Below are 17308 nucleotides of genomic sequence, written 5' to 3'. Positions count from 1 at the left end.
GAAGCAGGAGGAAGGTGAAACTGTAGAGGAGTATATAGCTTGCCTAAGAGTACTAGCAAGGGATTGTGAATATGAAGACTTGACTGATACTTATATAAGAGACCAAGTGGTGTTTTACTGCTACTCTAAAAAGGTTCAAGAGAGATTATTAGCATGTAGGAAACCAACTTTGCAGGAAGTAGTGGACATTGCCAAAGGGACAGAAGGATAATTAATATCAACTAAGGAATTGTCTGGTACTAGAGGTAATTCTAATGTATTTTACTTACAGGACAAGAGGAAAAATGAACGTAAAGGTAATGAGAGAACCTGGGGTGATAAAAAGGTAGGAGGAAGAAATGTCTGTTGTTACAGATGTGGGTCTCAAGAACACCTAGCTGATTGTAAGTCATGCCCTGCCCTAGGAAAGAAATGTATAAAATTTAAAAAATATGGTCACTATACTTCGTTATGTAAAACCAGAAAAGTAACAGGAAATGTAAATGTAAATGTGATAGGAGATTTTGACGAAGAAATGTGTGGAAACATAGTATTATATGTGGAGATGGTAGATGGCAAAATAAAAGGGCCTATAGGTGAAGGGAAAATAGGGAATGTAGAACTACAATTTACTGCAGACTCTGGTTCACCTATAACAATAATATCAGACAAAATTTTTGATGAAAAATGGCGTGATGTTGAACTACAGGAAACTGACATAAACCCTAAAGCATTTGGGGAACAAGATATAGACATGGTGGGTTACTTCTATGACACTGTGACCTTCAAGGGGAGAACAATAGAAACCAAGGTGTATGTAGCCAAAAGAGGTAGAACACTGATAGGGTGGAAGGATCTAGCTAAGATAGGAGTGATCCTCCAACCAGGTTCTGAAAATCCCATAATATTGAGAGAGCATTTTGTAAACAGCATAAGACTTGAAGCAAAAGTAAGTGGCATAGAAGGGTTACTGAAGAAATATGAAAATGTGTTCAGAAATGAGATAGGATGTGTAAAAGGATTCACGCATGCCATAAAACTTAAGGATGGTGCCATGCCAACAAAGCATAGAGTGAGGTCTGTACCCTTGTCAATAAAAAAAGAGTTAAAAGATGTACTAGAAAAGCTCACAGAAGAAGGAGTGACAGAAGAAACAGATGCCTCTGAGTGGGTATCTGCAATTGTTGTTTCCAAAAAGAAGAAGACAGGTGAGATAAGGCTATGTGTGGACCTGAGATCACTAAACCGAAACATTCTAGTTAATTGCCATCCACTACCAATGATACAGGAAATACTACAATCCATAGCAGGGTCAAGGTTCTTTACGTTGATTGACCTAAAAGCAGCATACCATCAAGTCTGTTTGACTGAAGAGTCAAAGAAACTGACCACTTTTGTGACTCCTTACGGAGCCTACAGATACATTAGACAGCCATTTGGTCTTGCCTCTTCATCGGGGGTATTTCAAAAACTCATGGATAGTCTTTTTGGAAAAGTAAATGGTGTCGAGGCGTTCCAGGACGACATTTTGATCCATTCTAAGACAGAGACTGAGCATCTTAAATTAGTGGACCGAGTGCTGGAAACCCTGAATGAAAGAGGTATGACTGTGTCCAAAGACAAGTGCAAATTCATGGAAAGCAAAATTGAATATTTGGGTCATGTGTTAACTTAAAACGGGATAACGCCAAAAGATGATTTGGTGGAGGCAATAAGAGAGGCACCGCAGCCTAAGGAAAAGGAAACATTAAAATCCTTCCTAGGACTAAGCGAGTACTATTCAAAATGTATTCAAGCCTATGCCACCAAAGTTGAGCCACTGAGAAAACTTCTCAGGAAAAACGTGAGTTACCAGTGGACGGAAGATCAAGACACATCTTTCAATGACATCAAGAATGATATTGCCAATGCACCTGCCTTAAAACCTTATGGTCCAGAATTGGAAAATGTTATCACTGTAGATGCCAGTGCCAAAGGGATAGGCGCGGTTTTCTGTCAAAAACAAGGAAAGAAGGAAAACACGATAGCGTTTATTTCCAGGAGGTTAAGCGAGGCTGAAACAAACTACAGCACCATTGAGCGGGAAACACTCACATGTGTTTGGGCGGTGCATAAACTCAAAAGTTACCTATAGGGGAAAAGTTTTGAAATCATCACAGACCACAAACCATTGGTTTACATGATAGATGGTGAAGGGCGTGGCAATGGAAGAGCAAGTTCTAGGTTGATAAGATTACTGTCAAAGTTGCAGGAGTATACATTCACCATACGTCATATAAAGGGTGGAATGAATTGCAGGGCCGACTGCTTATCTTGTCTGCCAATGAATGGTCCTTCCGAAACCACACTAGACGAAACAGAGTGTGTCGTAGCATGGATTGATGCCACAGAAATGTGTAGTGGGTCCATAACAGAGGAAGAGTGAATGAAATGCCAGAAAGATGAAAAAATAATGGAAAGAGTAATAAGTCATGTGAGAACGAGTTGGCCACCCGTCAGGAATCTTCATAAAGAGTTAAAAAGTTTCCAACAAGTTAGCGAGGAGTTAACTATTGAGAGTGGATTCCTGAAAAGGTGTGACCTGTTTATACCTCCTGCAAATATAAGATCTAAGTTGATATCATTAGCTCACAAGGGTCATCCTGGAAGTAGTGCAACGAAGAATCTCTTAAGAAAGCACTACTGGTGGCCGGGAATGGACAGTGAGGTGAGCAGTTTCATTGACAAATGTGTACAGTGTTTGAAAGCAGACAAGCACTGGAAAACCAGTAAAGGAGAGTTGCAGATGGTGGACATACCAGATGAACCTTGGTCGAAGGTAGCGATAGACTTCGCCGGTCCATTTAACTTACTACAAGAATCCAGCCGATACTTGATAGTTCTGACAGACTATTATTCTAAATGGATTTATTCCAAATTTGTGAAAAATATGACCACTGAAACTGTGATAACATTTCTCAAGAAAATATTGGCGGTAGAAGTTCAACCTAAGGTCCTAGTGTCAAATAATGGAACACAACTTGTGTCAAAGCAAATGATGGAGTTTTTGGAATATATTGGTGTGAGACAAGAAAAAACGCCACTATACAGCCCAAAAAGTAATGGTCAAGTTGAACGTATGAACAAATTCATAAAGGAAGGCATCCAGTTGGCAATCGCTTCTAAATTGAATGTGAAAAATGTTATAAGAGATAAAGTTAACACGTATAATATCACACCTAATGAGACAACACAATTCACACCATTTTTCTTGATGAGAGGAAGGAAGTGCAAAAATGAACTGACTCCCAAATTTGAAAAATGGTACAAAGATGAAGTGTCAACTGAATGCATAGATGACAAAACACTCAAGGTGAGGGAGAACATTGTAAATAAACAAGTTAAAACTAAAAAATATTCTGATGTAGTAAACAAAGCCAAAACCAAAGAGGTGGAAAAGGGTGACTGGATTCTGGTGAAGAAACCATTCAGAGTGAACAAAGGAGAATCTGTTTTTGGTAGACCGGAACAAGTGAGCAGTTCATCAAAAGGGGCAGTGTATGTAGATGGCAAAGGATGGCGCAGAAAAGATGATGTAGTGAGATTGAAAAAGGGTCAGGAAATGATCATAATGAAAGGAATGGAGGATGAGGAAAGCCAACTTGATGACAGCATTCTGGAATGGGATGATACGCCTGTACACCGCGATGATCAAATAAGCAATGACGACGTCTGTTCTCAAAAGCAAGGAGAAGAGAGGAATACAAGTATGGGTAGAGGACTTGAGTGGTTGGAAGGAAGGTCATGTGAAGGACCTAAGGAAAGAGAGGGGTGCAAGAGGAATGGAAATGTAATGGACAACAGACATGTTGACATACGCACTCATACTAGGTCTGGAAGAGAAATACGTCTTCCCAAACGTTATGACAGTTATGTATTGGAATGAATATTCTGGTTTCAATGTAATACAGTTATGTTGTGCTTCTAATGTATTTTGTTCATATTGAGGAAGGGAGATGTTGTAATCGTACTTCTTTTCCTCCAATGTTATCTGCATACCTCTACCATGTCTACTGTGTCACGTCACATAATTCCATAATGGAATGCCCCGATGGTATTTATGTGACGTCACACATTCCGTGGTGTCATTCAGCTGTGCCGACCTGCTGTTCACATACGCTTTAGCTGGTTCCCTGTGGGCCTTATATTTAAGTCTAAATAAATACTTATATCTACTTTATGTGTCGGTCTCTGTCTACAACACGTTGTTTGAGCCTTATCCGGCTACCGGGTGGCAACAGTGCACTTGTTTTATATATATTTATGTTTTCCCAAGGTAAACACATTTGCAAGTGTCTACGTTCAATCCGGACGGCCGTTTCAGTTTTCTAAGAGCTGTTGCCGTGGCAACCACGTTGCTAGGCCCTAGACGTCAACAGGAAGGAAGGACTACCGTCATTCCTCCCACTATGACATCCAAGGCGGGGGCCACTCGAGGCAAAGGAGAGGCGTTGCTCCTCACTTCGGCTCTCTTGGATTGAATAATGCGGGTGATTCAAGGGACACGCTTAGGAGAGGTCACTTCTCTGTGCTCCTTCGTGCCTCTACGGGCACAAGTTTAACAATAAATCTACAGAAACGAAAAACATGGAGATAGTGGTACAATCCCTTTTTCTTTTTTCTTCTTTTGTTTTGTATATCAAAATTTACCAAGTTAGTAGCAACTGCCTAAACCAGCCATAAATTGGCTGGAACGTGGCATTAAAGCTATATAGAGGAAAAAAACCTGAGGTCAAGATCGTTGTTAGGCATATTCAAATATCCACTACAGTAACATGACAAACTCTTAAAACCCAATAGTATACAAGTGATAGAGAGTATACTTATCTTGCTGGAAGCAGCTAATAAAGGAGGAAGATAACATGGTGCACCAGATACTTGTACACTCTCATGAACATTTTTTTTTAAAACAAGTTTTTATTGTCATATTTGCACAAGCAACACAGGGCCCCTGTCTCCCAGGGGAGCCTGCAACAATAATCATCACGATATCAATTGCAATTGACATTTTCATAGTAGCAATAAACATTGCAAAAAGAAACGAAGAACCCCCCACTGACTCTCCCCTTCCAACCACCCCTCCCAGCACCCCCACCCCCCCAACACCCCCCCAACCTCCCCACCCCCCCACCCAAACGATTGCTCAGCTCACAATACGTCCAAAAACCACTCCAAAATGCATTCCACCTTCCACATAATAGGATAAAGACAACCCATTCATCCCGTCCATTCCATGCTTCAGATTCTCCCACATCTCCCCTCTCACCCATCCTGAGGGAGATCATCCCATTCCACCGGGGGCTCCAGCCACACCCCCCTATAATCCGCCCAGCATTTCCAAATTTTTAAATGCTTCCACGGACAGCCCCTGGCTACAAAAATCGGGCGCTCCAGGCCCATGGAAAAATCCAAACCCCTCTTCCAGACTGTCATCTTAGGGGCATGGGGGTCCTTCCACCCTTTAGCTATATCTCCCTTAGCAGTGGTAAGGCCTAATGACATCAAGTGTCTCTTATAAATGTTGCCCCCAACCCCATCCATGACATGCAGTAAGGCAAATTGTGGCGTGTTCGGGATCTCCCACCCCAGCACCTCAGCTAAACAGGCCAGAACCCCTCTCCAGAAACGCGCCACAGTTCCGCATCTCCAAACCGTATGAAGGAACGTCCCCTCCTCACAATGACAGCGAAGACAGTTCGGCAAGGCAATCAGACCTGCCCGATAAAGGCGAACTCTCGTGTAATAAATCCTGTGTGAATATTTGAACTGGATTAATCGGAGATGCATTGCAATGGTGAAGCCCCTAGGTGAAGCCAATGCCTCCCTCCAATCTTCCTCCTCCAACCCACCCACATCCGCCTCCCAGTGGTCCCTGAGCTTTTGAAGTGTGGGAGAACTATGTGTAACTATCGTCTGGTATATGAGAGAAATTTTTTTGGTTACAAGGTCCCCCATAAACACTTTCGCCTCCAGGGGGTTGAAGTCTGGGAGGGTCTCCAGTCCTACCAAACTAGGGGACAGGGCATGGCAAAATTGCAGGTATCGAAAATATGGAGAGTTGGGCATATCAAAGTCAGCTCTGAGCTTCTGGAAGGATTTCAACGCGGTGTAGTGCATCACTTCGCCCAAGGTCGAGATTCCTACATTGTCCCACACCGTGAGGCCTTTAGAGGGAGACCAACGCAGGGAAGCGGCCATTGTGCCATAACGGCGTCTCTGCTGTCAGAACGTTCCACCACCCCATACGGCACAGGGCCTGCCTCCAAATGAGAAACACCGCCCGAGTGACTGTTGGCAGTGCATTACGCAAGGGTGCAGAGTAGAGGATGGTATGGAGTGTGTTGGAGCCCATCAAATAGCGCTCCATGGCACAGGCCGGATCCATACGATCTCCATACCACCAATTATTTAGCACCAATAAATGAGAGGCCTGATAGTTGGAGAGAATATCCGATGTGGCCAGTCCACCACAATAGGTGGAGAGGAAGCACGTGCGCAATGCCACACGGACTGCACCCCCCCTCCCATTGAAACTGCCCCATACGGGAGTTGACCTGGTGAAACCAGCTAGGGGGAATTGGATACGGGTGCTTCTGGAGTTGGTATAGCAGGTGTGAAAGCGCCACCATTTTGAAAATTGCCGATCTGCCATAGAACAAGCTTCCGAAGACCGGTTTCTGGCATTACAGCTGTCTTCAGCCCGGCTTGCTTGAATCCAGTGGCAAAGTGAGCAAGGGTCTCAAGTCTGAGCATACCCTACCACACTTATGGCGGCCAAAAGCGGTACAAAAGGGGGTGGTAATGGACGGAGCATCTGAACCAATCAAACACTCACACCCAGTCAAAAGATCTGGGATTAATCCATCACCGTTCTTTAGCCCACTCTGCCACCCCAGTTCAGACATGGCTATATGCAAATCAGTCTGACCCTGTGCCTCATGGGAACAGTCCAGCCCGAACTGCCAAGCCATGCCTTCCCTGGACCGGGAACAAGCTTCCGAGGACCGGTTTCTGGCATTACAGCCGTCTTCAGCCCGGCTTGCTTGAATCCAGTGGCAAAGTGAGCAAGGGACTCACGTCAAGGGACCAGGGGGCCCTAGAGCCGCATCAACGTAATGCGTCATCTGGGAGTCTCCTCAAGGAATACACGGACATGTGGACAAAGGAGCATAGCAAAATCCAACATATTGGACCCCCGAGCGGTGCAACCCCAACCCAATCCCAACAAAGCCCCCCTCCAACCAGAACCTCCCGACCCCAAACCCACCCCCTATACCTCAAAACCGTTGAAGTATCTGTCGCAGCTAGGCGGGTACCCCTACCCAAACTTGGGCCCCAAGGTCCCCCACGCCAATGGATCCCCTCCCAACAAACCATTTCTCCTGCACCTACACCCACCCACTACCAAACCCTAAGAATGGGGGGGAAAAAGGGAGCAGCCCTCATTAGAAATCTTTCCCCACTGCCAGCAATTCAAGAACAGAGCCAGAACGTGCCCACCTAGGGGGCCCAACATAGCATCACCAAATACAAACATCAAACCAAGTCCAAGGTCCCTGCTCAGTGTTCGGAGGCTGGGGATCTCGGGTTCACTGCCCCCCCAGGGCCGGAGCGCTGCCGAGACCTGGATCGCCAGTTCCCTTCCCGACAGGAGTTCCGGGCAGTCCCAGATGGGGCTCCCCCGGCAGAGGAATCAGCATTCATCCACGGCGGCGTATGCGGTCACACCCTCACGGTCTCGTCAGTCCACTGAAAAATCTACTCCGGGGTATCGAAGAAATGCGTGCGTGATTGAAAGACCACTCTCAAATGGGCCGGATAAAGAAGAGCATACGGGAGTTTGAGGTCTCGAAGACGGGCCTTAGCCGCCTGGAAGGACTGACGTTGCTGCTGCATGAGACGAGTGTAGTCCGGAAATACCATAATGCGGGTGTTCTCATATAAGATTGGTTCCCGCAACCTGGCCTGCTTCAAGATGATATCGTGGTCGTGGTAGTTAAGTAGCCTCGCGATGACCGGCCACAGGAGGGCCCCCTCTGGTGGCTTCTGGATGAGGGCCCGATGCGCCCGCTCCACCACAAAGCAATGTGACAGGGCATCAGGAGGGAGCCAGCTCTCCAGCCAGCGCGTCAAGAATGTTTCCATGTCTCCCTTCTTGCAGCCCTCCGGAAAACCAACAAAGCGCAGATTATTGCACCACACGCGTCCTTCTGCATCTTCAGCCCGCAGGGCCAGTCCCTTCTGGATCCCCTCCAGCTTGGCCACCTGTCGCTTCAGGGCCGTGACATCGTCCTCGACCCCGGAGATCCTCCCCTCTGCCTTCGTGATATTGGAAACAGCATTATGCAGGTCATGTCGCAGGAGCGACACATCAGCCCCCACTGCACCAATCTCGGCATGTAGCATGTCCCGGGACTGTGTGATCGCCGCCATCAGGGCCGCATTGTACGGGCCGGGACCCTGCCGTCCCCCAGATGCTTCAGCTCCCCCTCCAGGCTCGGTGAATTTTGTCAATTGGCCCATGGAGCGCTGTGCCCCCCCTCCTTTCCCTCTCGTCATGGTCATGAGGACCAAACTGGGCTACCCACCAGGGACTGTCCACGGGTATGCCCCAGCCGATGCCCACGTGGTGAGGGGAGGCCCAACCGACTGCCGCCGCCACCAGCCAGTGCCCACACGTCGACTCCAGCCAAATGCCCGACTGCACCGGGGAGGGAGCCAGGACCTCAAGCTACCAACGCGCCCCCCCCTCCCGCACTCACCGACAACTGGAAGGCCTCGCAGGGCAGGCCCAGGGTATCTCCAGGACTGTCTATGGGCCTGTTAGATCTGGGTGTCTCTAGTTGGCAGAGGTAGGTACCACTGTCCAAATAGGGACCCTTGCTTCTGGTCAGGGCAAGGAGATAACCCTCTGAGATAACCCCTGCTCACCCTCTAGGTAGCTTGGCACGAGCAGTCTAGGCTAACCAGAGGCAATGCGTAAAGTATTTGTACCAACACTCACAGTAACACAGTGAAAACACCACAAACTGACTCCACAACAGTTTAGAAAAATAAAGGTATTTTAATCTAAAACTACACAAGACCAAAACGACAAAAATCCAACATACACAGTTCAAGAATATGGTTTCAAAAAGAGTTCTTAAGGTTGCGTTAGAATTCTCTACGTTGCGATAGAATTCTCTACTGATGCGTGAAAAGTTCACAGTTGCGTCACGTTTACTCACAGTACCTTTTAGTTGCAACAAAGTTCCAAAAGCAGAAGCTGGTGCGGTGGAAAACAAGCGATGCGTTGCTCCTGAGACCCTGGGGAGGCGATGCGACAGCACCGCTGCAGCAGCGGGCGTGTTGCGACGAATCCGGTCTGTATGGGGAGGAAGGCCACTTGTATGGATTCCGGTGCGTAGGTTCCGTAGGAAGTCTGTTCTCGCAAAGGCACGATGCGACGATCTCGTAGGGGCTGCGACGATCTCCGGGGCGACGATGCGCGGTCCAGCGGGGATCCTCTCTCTCGCAGCTCCTCGATGCGTTGATTCTGTGACGATGCTCGCAGCGACGTGATGCGGTCCGCAAGCAAGCGGTGCGGCGTTCTCACCCAGCGACGACAGGCTCTGCGACGATACTCGCAGCGATGTTCGATTCTCCCGCACCGGTCTGGTGCGTCCCGCAAACAAAGGATGCGACGTCTCTGGCAGCGGCGTCAGGCGCTGCGACGATCTCGACCTCCGTAGCGGCGGGAAACTTCTCGCACTGTCGGGGATGCGCTCCGCAAGCGAGCGATGCGACACTTTTCAGTTTCAAAAGTCACTCAAGCTTAGTTTCAAGCTTCCCAGCACAGGTACAACTTCCAGAGGCCCCACAACTGGATCAAGCACTCTAGGAAGGACAGAACTCTCTCAGCAGAGTTCAGGGAAGCTGGGGGTGAAGTCCTTTTGTTCCTGGGACTTCAGAACAGGGAGCCAGCTCTACTCAGGCCCTTGGAGATTCCTTCAAGACAGGGGACACAGCTCAGCAGCAAAGTCCTTCCCCTCTCCTTGGCAGCAAAGCAACAGGTCAGTCCAGCAGAGCAACAGCAGGACAGTCTTCCTTCTTCAGTTTCAGCTTTCTCCTTGGCAGAGGTTCCTTCTTGATTTCCAGGATGATCTAATTTTCTGTTGTCAGGGGTCCTGTACTTATACCCCTAAAGTCTTTGTTCTCTTGGTGCATGTGGGCCCTGAGCCCGGTCTGAACCAGTTCTGGGTAGATCCTGAGCACTTTGTTTTGCTGGCTGCATCTTTCCTTTCAGAGTGAGGGGCAGGGTCCTCAGCCGCCCAGCAGGGGGGTGGAGCCAGCATTGTGGAAGGCAGGCACAGCCCTATTCAGCCCAGGTGCTAACTCCCCCCACCACTCCAGTTGCAATTGCAGTCATTCAGCCTAGTGCTGACTCATCCAGCCTCCTGGGGAATCCCCCAGCCCCTGTCACTCTCAAACCAGACAGTCAATACACAAACAGGCCCAGGCACACAGAAGGGTCAGACAAGAGAACAGCAACTTTCTAAAAGTGCTGTTCTCAAACACAGGATTTAAAAACAACCTTTCCTAAAAGATGTGTTATTAAATTCTGAGTTCAGGGATACTAGATACTTATGTCCTATATTGTTCCTATGGTAAGAAATGCTGTTAACCACTGTAGCCAGCATCCCCCATGTTAACCTATGGAGCAAGATAGCCTTACAGTAGTGAAGAACGAAAATGGCTGCCATTCACTACCAGAGCATGTCACCTGCACTAGTACATGCTCTACCTTTTACATACACTGCACCCTGCCCAGGGGGGTACCTTGGGCCTTCCATAGGGGTGACTGATGTGCACAAAAAGGGAAGGGTTAGGCCTGGTCAGTGGGGACACTGACCAGGAGGACATGGCAGTTCTAAACTGTCCATAGGCACTGCAGTGGCAGGCCTGAGACACCATTTTAGAGCTACTCCTGTGGGTGGCACAATCAGTGCTGCAGGCCCACCAGTAGCATTTGTCATCACCAGCCCTGGCACACCCAGTGCACTTTACTAGGGACTTCATGGTGATACAAATATGCCAAACATGTATATTCAATCAGAATAACAATTTACACAGAGAGCATATGCACTTTAGCACTGATCAGCAGTGGTAAAGTGCGCAGAGTCCTATTGCCAACAGCCAGGAAAAATAAGGGAGGAAGAAGCAACAAGTTTGAGGATGACCCTGCAAGAAGGGCCAGTTCCAACACAACCCCCTTCCAGCCTAAAGCCAGGGTAGACCAAACGATTCCTCAATGGGATTCCCTGCTTAAGGCGATAGAACACGGAAACTGGCCCACACAGCAGGGCAGTCCTGTTCTACGCCGTCCTAAACCCAGTTGGATCACTCTATCCATACTCTCAGAGTCCACCATGCCAATCCATGTGGAAACCTTCTCTTCACCTGTGGACACCACCTGCACAGCACCTAACCTTAATTTACTCACAGGTGTGTCCCAACAGACCGACAGCAAGCCACAGTGACCACCAACAGTGATCAGGGATGAGACCCAGGCCTCATGCCTCTCATGGCTCTCAAACCCCTGTGGCATCAGACGGTGGGGGGCAGTAACCCCAGGTGCTTGGCACCCTTTGTCCACTCCCTCTCTTGTCAGGTCAGGTCTGACATCCTGGCACTGACCCACCAGTCCCGGACCAGTATCCGGTGGCTGGACAGGAGGCTGGGGTGGGCTACCCCGCACCCGGCCCTCCTCTTCCTTGGGGCTCTGTACCCTCCAACCTGGAGTGTTACCCCCTTCTAGAATAGTCAGGACACCTGTGGCAGGTATCCTGCACCATTCACCCACCAGGTCAGGAGTGCTATCCTGCAACTGGTATTCCAGGTCAGCCACCCCAGACCTGGCCCTCAAACCTAGGCTCCAAAGCCTCCAGGTCAGACAGCACCTGAACCTGGCTTCCCCACCCGGGGACTAACCCCTGCAGTGGGACACTTGCCTGGCGCACCAGGACTTCACTCACTGAGGTGCCTAGACTGGTAGACAGTACCCACCTGGCCAACACAACGGTGTGGCCCAGTCCACCCCCAGGGTGAGACTCCTGCCCTCCTTCCAGGGGCAACCCTGTCCACCAAGACAACCAAGAACACAACTTTCCTACCAGTTCAGGACCTCCCTCCAGCAACTGGTCTCCCAACCTAGGGTTTAACCCCTCAGGTTGTACCGGGGTCAGAGGCGAGGACTCCCTCCCTCTGCACCCCCTTCCAGAGCGCTTCACCCTCCCTACTGGAGGGGTACCCCTGGGAACCATATTGGTCAGGACACTGGTTACATATGTCCTTCCTTCCAGGTCAGGCAAATCCTGAACCTGGTCTCCCAACCCAGGGACCAAAACCTGCGGTTGTGCATTTGCCTGGCACGCCAGGACTTCTGTGGACTCACATAGTACCCCCTTGAGGGGGACACACAACTCATGTGTCCTGTGACAGTCTGCCTGGCGCAGATCTCCCGACCCCTGTCCACCTGACAGTGCGTGAAGATCTCCCAGGACAGGAGTGGTGTCACCATGGTCACTCACTGGGGACTCAGCCCTTCTGACTGGTCCCTGACCCACTGGTTCTCCCACTGGGGACTCCTTCCCCCTCTCACCCCTCAGTCTGGACTTCTGTACCCTCCCAAGTGGAGCGGCACTGCCAGACACCAGAACCGATGGAGGCCTGGTTACAGGCACTCCCCGTTCACCAGACACTAGGAGATCCTCCTCAAATGGCCTACAAGTACAGTCTAGGTCCCCAACCTGGTGTTCCCTTAAGGAACCCTCCAGGCCCTGAGACTGGGTTTCGGGCACCATGGGACACACCGTCCCACACTCATTCCTTCTCCGCTGAGTCCGGACATGAGCCCCCACACCCCTCCCACTACACTGGGACCTAACTGGGCTACACGGAACCTCTTCCACCTCACAGGTCTGGAAGATATCTAAGACACTCCTTTTGGGATCACTCCCCAATGCCTCTTCAGACCCTTTGGAATCCACCAAGAGGTCTGCCTCCCACGCAAGCTCTCTGGGATCAGAGAACTCACACTCCACCGGGTGTTGGCATAGCTCTGGAAAACAGGGACTTAAAATATGCTCTCCAACAAATGAATCACACAGCCCCCCACAGTTGTTAACCAAGCTACCCTTTGCCTCACCCTCCAGTGCCTCACACAAGTACCCCACACCACTCTCCTGAGACTGGCAAGACAGTATCTGACTGTCTCTGTCACACAACCCACACTCTATTGGCTGGTCTTCACACCCACACACCAAGGTTTCTACCATGGGGGAACCCCTCTCCCTGTACCTCTCTTCTAGAGTCAGTAGAGTGTCCCTCCCACCACTAGGAATATGGTCCCCTGTGCCAGTCCCCCAATCTACTTCAGGGACACTGCACTCCACTGGAACTACATCATAAACTGGAACCCCCTGGTGTATGTCGACCCCCTCCCTCAAGTCAGGCGCCACATCTCTGGGTGTTTGTACCTCTCTCTCAGCACTAGATATCATAAACATGCTGCCACCATCTGAGCTGGACTCCACCTCCAACTCAGCAAAGCTCCTTCCTTGAGCATCCCATTTTTCTTTCTGGGCTAAGGCCCACCGGATCATACCTTCCTTGTTTAGCCGGTCTAATTCTCTGCACCTTTGCTCAGCAGCAAGGAGCCACTCATCTTTCTCTTCCTCACTGTCAGAGAAGTCCTCCTCCTCAGAATCATCTGCTAATGTTGCTTCCCAAATTCTGGCCTCATGGGAATACAGGCATGCCTCAAGATCCCTCCTTGTGGAACCTTTCTCCACGGGCAGCCCCCTCTTCTTGCAAAAGGCTTTTATCTCCTCTTCTGAGTAGATGCACAGGTGGAAAAAGTTGACTTCCATTTTGGCAGGATTTTACAGGTGCAACACTAGCCAGAGTCTCAATATCCAAAAAATACTTTCAGGAGGACACCGGAAAAAACAAACAGTATGTGGTGGCGTAGTGGTCTGCACTCACTAGTGATGTACACCAATTACTGTGGGTCAAGTACAAATACAATTTCAAATCCCACCGCCTGACCACCAATGTTAGATCTGGGGGTCTCTAGTTGGCAGAGGTAGGTACCACTGTCCAAATAGGGACCCTTGCTTCTGGTCAGGGCAAGGAGATAACCCTCTGAGATAACCCCTGCTCACCCTCTAGGTAGCTTGGCACGAGCAGTCTAGGCTAACCAGAGGCAATGCGTAAAGTATTTGTACCAACACTCACAGTAACACAGTGAAAACACCACAAACTGACTCCACAACAGTTTAGAAAAATAAAGGTATTTTAATCTAAAACTACACAAGACCAAAACGACAAAAATCCAACATACACAGTTCAAGAATATGGTTTCAACAAGAGTTCCTAAGGTTGCGTTAGAATTCTGTACGTTGCGATAGAATTCTCTACTGATGCGTGAAAAGTTCACAGTTGCGTCACGTTTACTCACAGTACCTTTTAGTTGCAACAAAGTTCCAAAAGCAGAAGCTGGTGCGGTGGAAAACAAGCGATGCGTTGCTCCTGAGACCGTGGGGAGGCGATGCGACAGCCCCGCTGCAGCAGCGGGCGTGTTGCGACGAATCCGGTCTGTATGGGGAGGAAGGCCACTTGTATGGATTCCGGTGCGTAGGTTCCGTAGGAAGTCTGTTCTCGCAAAGGCACGATGCGACGATCTCGTAGGGGCTGCGACGATGTCCGGGGCGACGATGCGCGGTCCAGCGGGGATCCTCTCTCTCGCAGCTCCTCGATGCGTTGATTCTGCGACGATGCTCGCAGCGACGTGATGCGGTCCGCAAGCAAGAGGTGCGGCGTTCTCACCCAGCGACGACAGGCTCTGCGACGATACTCGCAGCGATGTTCGATTCTCCCGCACCGGTCTGGTGCGTCCCGCAAACGAAGGATGCGACGTCTCTGGCAGCGGCGTCAGGCGCTGCGACGATCTCGACCTCCGTAGCGGCGGGAAACTTCTCGCACTGTCGGGGATGCGCTCCGCAAGCGAGGGATGCGACACTTTTCAGTTTCAAAAGTCACTCAAGCTTAGTTTCAAGCTTCCCAGCACAGGTACAACTTCCAGAGGCCCCACAACTGGATCAAGCACTCTAGGAAGGACAGAACTCTCTCAGCAGAGTTCAGGGAATCTGGGGGTGAAGTCCTTTTGTTCCTGGGACTTCAGAACAGGGAGCCAGCTCTACTCAGGCCCTTGGAGATTCCTTCAAGACAGGGGACACAGCTCAGCAGCAAAGTCCTTCCCCTCTCCTTGGCAGCAAAGCAACAGGTCAGTCCAGCAGAGCAACAGCAGGACAGTCTTCCTTCTTCAGTTTCAGCTTTCTCCTTAGCAGAGGTTCCTTCTTGATTTCCAGGATGATCTAATTTTCTGTTGTCAGGGGTCCTGTACTTATACCCCTAAAGTCTTTGTTCTCTTGGTGCATGTGGGCCCTGAGCCCGGTCTGAACCAGTTCTGGGTGGATCCTGAGCACTTTGTTTTGCTGGCTGCATCTTTCCTTTCAGAGTGAGCGGCAGGGTCCTCAGCCGGCCAGCAGGGGGGTGGATCCAGCATTGTGGAAGGCAGGCACAGCCCTATTCAGCCCAGGTGCTAACTCCTCCCACCACTCCAGTTGCAATTGCAGTCATTCAGCCTAGTGCTGACTCATCCAGCCTCCTGGGGAATCCCCCAGCCCCTGTCACTCTCAAACCAGACAGTCAATACACAAACAGGCCCAGGCACACAGAAGGGTCAGACAAGAGAACAGCAACTTTCTAAAAGTGCTGTTCTCAAACACAGGATTTAAAAACAACCTTTCCTAAAAGATGTGTTATTAAATTCTGAGTTCAGGGATACTAGATACTTATGTCCTATATTGTTCCTATGGGAAGAAATGCTGTTAACCACTGTAGCCAGCATCCCCCATGTTAACCTATGGAGCAAGATAGCCTTACAGTAGTGAAGAACGAAAATGGCTGCCATTCACTACCAGAGCATGTCACCTGCACTAGTACATGCTCTACCTTTTACATACACTGCACCCTGCCCAGGGGGGTACCTTGGGCCTTCCATAGGGGTGACTGATGTGCACAAAAAGGGAAGGGTTAGGCCTGGTCAGTGGGGACACTGACCAGGAGGACATGGCAGTTCTAAACTGTCCATAGGCACTGCAGTGGCAGGCCTGAGACACCATTTTAGAGCTACTCCTGTGGGTGGCACAATCAGTGCTGCAGGCCCACCAGTAGCATTTGTCATCACCAGCCCTGGCACACCCAGTGCACTTTACTAGGGACTTCATGGTGATACAAATATGCCAAACATGTATATTCAATCAGAATAACAATTTACACAGAGAGCATATGCACTTTAGCACTGATCAGCAGTGGTAAAGTGCGCAGAGTCCTATTGCCAACAGCCACGGGTCAGGAAAAATAAGGGAGGAAGAAGCAACAAGTTTGAGGATGACCCTGCAAGAAGGGCCAGTTTCAACAGGGCCCTAACCAGCCCTCCATCGCCGACACTGACTCCGCTGCTAAACCACTGTATGGCCCCAGGATCTGCAGCATACCGTGCCTGTGGACTCCTCAATGCGGCGGCGCCCCTCTGCTCAATTGCCGCCAGGCCGGGGGATCAGGGCAGGCCTCGCTCCGGCACCTCCTCTATGTGCGTGCCGCCACCACTGCTCCGTGCTCCCGGGTCTCCACAGACCCCGTGGTCACACCGTCGGCCCCGGTAGGATCTCCCAAGGCCAGGGGCCCCACCACAGCACCACAGACAGAGGGGGTGCCGCCGCCCGCCGGGCCCACCGCGGCCCAGAGCGCCTGCCACGCTCCGATCAGGCCCCGCCGCTCACTTCCATCCGCTCGGCCACCAGGGACCACCGGCCGTGTCTTCCCCCGCGGGGCAGCCACCCACGCGCCGTCTGCCACAGCCATAAGCAGCGGGGCCAAAGCATCGCCCCCTCACCAGCATCCAAGGTGGCCCGGTCCCAGAGAGCGCTGAGAGGACGACTCCATCTCCACACCAAGCCGGGGCAGCCCCCGCACTTCAGGTCCCGGCTTCACCAGTCGCGACTAGACCTCTCCGCACCAGGGCTCCCGGGCTCCAAACTTCTACGCTCCCAGCCCCGCAATCACCACCGGAGCCCCGTTCAGGGAAGCAGCAAGGATTGAACCTCGACTCGAGCTCACCAGCGACTGTGGGGACCAGGCTATTCGGCGGATAACTGGCGGGCCAGACGGAGCTCGCCTAGAGCAC

This window comes from Lissotriton helveticus, chromosome 4_1 (assembly GCF_964261635.1).
Source record: "Lissotriton helveticus chromosome 4_1, aLisHel1.1, whole genome shotgun sequence".
NCBI classification, from domain to species: domain Eukaryota; kingdom Metazoa; phylum Chordata; class Amphibia; order Caudata; family Salamandridae; genus Lissotriton; species Lissotriton helveticus.
This window is presented reverse-complemented; position numbering follows the sequence as displayed.